Source organism: Entelurus aequoreus, linkage group LG05 (assembly GCF_033978785.1).
Source record: "Entelurus aequoreus isolate RoL-2023_Sb linkage group LG05, RoL_Eaeq_v1.1, whole genome shotgun sequence".
Lineage (NCBI taxonomy): Eukaryota > Metazoa > Chordata > Actinopteri > Syngnathiformes > Syngnathidae > Entelurus > Entelurus aequoreus.
The window spans coordinates 83,166,700-83,172,117 of record NC_084735.1 but is presented as its reverse complement, the minus strand read 5'-3'; the positions used below and the strand labels follow the sequence as shown (position 1 = coordinate 83,172,117).

Genomic DNA, 5,418 nt, shown 5'->3' with positions numbered 1-5,418 from the left:
TATTACGCTCTACCACGGTATCGAGCACTATTTTTTGGATAATGTAATTAAGACATATATATATATATATATATATATATATATATATATACATATATATATATACTTGTCATTTTGAAACGTACAGTAAAGAGACGCTATGGGTCTGATCTACTAAGATCCAAATAAGAAGTACTATAAATAGTGTGTACAAAGTATGAATAGTGTGTATTATTAGTGTGTGTGTTGCGGGTGATCTACTAAGACTGCGTGTGTACAACTGATAACACAGTTACAAAAGTGATGCAGACGCATAAACATTGAAGTGAGAATTGTGTCACCATGGAGACACTCATTTACTGCACACACATGCGCCAATTGTGTCGTGAACCAACTTTTCTGGGCGAGTGTGATCCAGGCAACAGAAGTTATTTTTAGCGTGGTGCGTTGTTGTGACGGTAGAAAATACATATTGCGAGACGTTTTTTTTCCCAATTGGCGGTATATACCTTATATGGAAAAAATTAACAAAATAAGAAATTGTTTTAATCAGCCACTTAAATCCGAAATCATCTATGATGAGTCTAATATTTTTATTTTTGACAATCCAAATATGTCGGCCCTTAAGTCATAAATCATCTTTGATGTGTTCAATATTTTTTGACTACCGTATTTTCCGGACTATAAGTCGCAGTTTTTGTTCATAGTTTGGTGCGACTTATACTCAGGAGCGACTTATGTGTGAAATTATTAACACATTACCGTAAAATATCAAATAATATTATTTCGCTCATTCACGTAAGAGACTAGATCAGGGGTGTCCAAAGTGCGGCCCCGGGGGCCATTTGCGGCCCACAGGTCATTTTTTAACGGCCCCACGGCACATTCTAAAAATACGATGAAAAAAAACCAAAAAACATACCAGTAAAAATTTTTATAAAAAAGCAAACAGGTGAAATGTAACAAGAAAATGTTGCATTATTTACTCTAATAACACCAATCTGCCATGCGGGCGGTTTCTTTCTTTAAAAAATAATAATGAATCAAAATCAATGTCATTATGAATTATTGACCTATTCAAGGCTCCATTTACTTCACATTAAATATTCTACTTTGAGATATTTTGGGGGGGAAAATGTTGCATATTTTTTGGTTGCCATTTAAAAAACAGTTTTTTTAAAGAAGGGCCTACAAAGAACAACCAAAAAACATAAACAACAATAAAACTTATAATTGACGGATAGATCTGAAGTTGATCTTGAGACTATTCTGGTAAAAGCAAAAAAAAAATGTTGGATGTATTTTTTTAAACTTTACTGAGCAGTACCCTTATGGATCCCCAATCATTTTAGTGGGACTTTTTTTTTTTTTTTTTTTAAGTGTCATTGCTCAAAAAACTAATGAATTAAAATCAATGTTGTTATGAGTTATTGACCTTTTTAAGACTCCAATTATTATATAATCTCAAATATTCCACTTTAAAATTGCATATTTTGTGTTTTTTTTTTCCATTAAAAAAACACGGTTGTCCTTGACAAAAATGGCATACAACTTAAATCTTTAAAAGCGTTATATTGACAGATAGACCTAATGTTGATCTAGAGATTTAAACCTTGAATAATAATAATAATAATAATAATAATACTAAATAATGACACATTTGTAATATTTTTTTTGACCAAAACCTTTTGGGGTCTCCGGGATCAAGCCTGAGTGGAGGCCTATATGTATATTTTTTATACATATATTGTATTGGTTTTTAAAATAAAAAATATCAAAATGGCCCCCGCTTGCTTTGATTTTTCACTGTGCGGCCCTCAGTGGAAAAAGTTTGGACACCCCTGGACTAGACATATAAGGTTTCATGGGATTTAGCGATTAGGAGTGACAGATTGTTTGGTAAACGTATAGCATGTTCTATATGTTATATAGCATGTTCTATAACAGGGGTCACCAACGCGGTGCCCGCGGGCACCAGGTAGCCCGTAAGGACCAGATGAGTAGCCCGCTGGCCTGTTCTACAAATAGTTCAAATAGCAGCACTTACCAGTGAGCTGCCTCTATTTTTTAAATTGTATTTATTTACTAGCAAGCTGGTCTCGCTTTGCTCGACATTTTTAATTCTAAGAGAGACAAAACTCAAATAGAATTTGAAAATCCAAGAAAATATTTTAAAGACTTGGTCTTCACTTGTTTAAATAAATTCATAATTTTTTTTACTTTGCTTCTTATAACTTTCAGAAAGACAAATTTTAGAGAAAAAATACAACCTTAAAAATGATTTTAGGATTTTTAAACACATATACCTTTTTACCTTTTAAATTCCTTCCTCTTCTTTCCTGACAATTTAAATCAATGTTCAAGTAAAACAATTGTTTTTATTGTAAAGAATAATAAATAAATTTGAATTTAATTCTTCATTTTAGCTTCTGTTTTTTCGACGAATATTTGTGAAATATTTCTTCAAACTTATTATGATTAAAATTCAAAAGAAATATTCTGGCAAATCTAGAAAATCTGTAGAATCAAATTTAAATCTTATTTCAAAGTCTTTTGAATTTATTTTAACATTTTTGTTCTGGAAAATCTAGAAGAAATAATGATTTGTCTTTGTTAGAAATATATCTTGGTCCAATTTGTTATATATTCTAACAAAGTACAGATTGGATTTTAACCTATTTAAAACATGTCATCCAAATTGTAAAATTAATCTTAATCAGGAAAAATGACTAATGATGTTCCATAAATTCTTTTTTTTAATTTTTTCAAAAAGATTCGAATTAGCTAGTTTTTCTCTTCTTTTTTTCAGTTGAATTTTGAATTTTAAAGAGTCGAAATTGAAGATGAACTATGTTTCAAAATTTCATTGTCATTTTTTTTCGTGTTTTCTCCTCTTTTAAACCGTTCAATTAAGTGTAAATATCATTCATTATTAATAATAACAGAGTTAAAGGTGAATTGAGCAAATTGGCTATTTCTGGCAATTGATTGAAGTGTGTATCAAACTGGTAGCCCTTCGCATTAATCACTACCCAAGAAGTAGCTCTTGCTTTCAAAAAGGTCGGTGACCCCTGTACTAAATAATGACACATTTGTAATATTTTTTTGGACCAAAACCTTTTGGGGTCCCCGGGATCAAGTCTGAGTGGAGGCCTAAATGTATCTTTTTTTTATACATATATTGTATTGGTTTTTCAAATAAAAAATATCAAAATGGCCCCCGCTTGCTTTGACTTTTCAGTGTGCGGCCCTCAGTGGAAAAAGTTTGGACACCCCTGGACTAGACGTATAAGGTTTCATGGGATTAGGAGTGACAGATTGTTTGGTAAACGTATAGCATGTTCTATATGTTATAGTTATTTGAATGACTCTTACCATAATATGTTACGTTAACATACCAGTTGGTTATTTATGCCTCATATAACGTACACTTATTCAGCCTGTTGTTCACTATTCTTTATTTATTTCAAATTGCCTTTCAAATGTCTATTCTTGGTGTTGGCGTTTATCAAATAAATGTCCCCAAAAAATGCGACTTATACTCCAGTGCGACTTATATATGTTTTTTTTCCTTCTTTATTATGGATTTTCGGCCGGTGTGACTTATACTCGGAAATATACGGTATATGTCGGATGGATTCTCCGTCCATCGTCCGCTTTCTCACGACCGTTTGTGCGTAGCTGTGCCAGGTTGCGCCGACATTTCAGAGGCGCTGTATAAAGACGCCAAACAGTCTTGATAAATCACATGGCGAGTGCTAAATATATAGTGTGTGGTAAATACTCATGGACACTCTGCATGTAACAAAGACCAACACACCAAGTGGATTACCAGCGGTGTGGATTATTTGGGGGACACGCAAACTTGGTAGATCATCTTCGTGTGCCACCAAGTTGGCGCGTGTTTGAGTAGGTGAGACTAGAAAGATGACCCGTGTATGAAGAACTCACCACGACCACCTCACAAACTACTTCCTGGATGCTTTCCTGGCTTGTGGCTTCCTTGGCAGCCTGTAAAAAAAAAAGGAAAAAAAAGGAGGTTTGTGGATAAAAAATGGTAATAAAATTAGAATTTGAACATCTTCTTAATCTTGACTCAAATGGGAATGAAACTAGATTTTTTGAACGGATTCTGGCCTCCTCTTCAACTCGCTGGTTGGGGACTTTTGCATGAGCACGCTTGTAGTACACCACATAGTACACCACATAGTACACTGTATAGTATACAGTATAGGGCTTGATTTACTAAGACAGTATCAGTGTGTGCAATCTAAAAAATAGCGTGTACTGTTAGTGGTTGTGTGATCTACTAAGACTGCGTGTGCAATTGAAAAGTGGTGCAGATTGCCTCATTTAAATGATGGTATTGCGTGTACTATACGGGGCATCACCAGGTATTGCGTGTACTATACGGGGCATCACCAGGTATTGCGTGTACTATACGGGGCATCACCAGGTTTTGCCTGTACTATACGGGGCATCACCAGGTATTGCGTGTACTATACGGGGCATCACCAGGTTTTGCCTGTACTATACGGGGCATCACCAGGTATTGCGTGTACTATACGGGGCATCACCAGGTATTGCGTGTACTATACGGGGCATCACCAGGTATTGCGTGTACTATACGGGGCATCACCAGGTTTTGCCTGTACTATACGGGGCATCACCAGGTATTGCGTGTACTATACGGGGCATCACCAGGTATTGCGTGTACTATACGGGGCATCACCAGGTATTGCGTGTACTATACGGGGCATCACCAGGTTTTGCCTGTACTATACGGGGCATCACCAGGTATTGCGTGTACTATACGGGGCATCACCAGGTATTGCGTGTACTATACGGGGCATCACCAGGTATTGCGTGTACTATACGGGGCATCACCAGGTTTTGCCTGTACTATACGGGGCATCACCAGGTATTGCGTGTACTATACGGGGCATCACCAGGTTTTGCGTGTACTATACGGGGCATCACCAGGTTTTGCGTGTACTATACGGGGCATCACCAGGTATTGCGTGTACTATACGGGGCATCACCAGGTATTGCGTGTACTATACGGGGCATCACCAGGTATTGCCTGTACTATACAGGGCATCACCAGGTATTGCCTGTACTATACGGGGCATCACCAGGTTTTGCGTGTACTATACGGGGCATCACCAGGTATTGCGTGTACTATACGGGGCATCACCAGGTATTGCGTGTACTATACGGGGCATCACCAGGTTTTGCGTGTACTATACGGGGCATCACCAGGTATTGCGTGTACTATACGGGGCATCACCAGGTATTGCGTGTACTATACGGGGCATCACCAGGTATTGCGTGTACTATACGGGGCATCACCAGGTTTTGCGTGTACTATACGGGGCATCACCAGGTATTGCGTGTACTATACGGGGCATCACCAGGTATTGCCTGTACTATACGGGG

General features: G+C 37.1%; 1 long non-coding RNA gene across 1 annotated transcript; it reads left to right on the top strand.

Annotated features, from left to right (window-relative positions):
- The first annotated feature begins 3,902 nt into the window (after positions 1 to 3,902).
- LOC133649876 (uncharacterized) lies at positions 3,903 to 5,140 on the top strand. Its single transcript, XR_009826165.1, has 3 exons — positions 3,903 to 4,404; positions 4,963 to 4,993; positions 5,087 to 5,140. It is a non-coding gene; the product is annotated as an uncharacterized LOC133649876 (long non-coding RNA).
- The last annotated feature ends 278 nt before the right edge of the window (positions 5,141 to 5,418 follow it).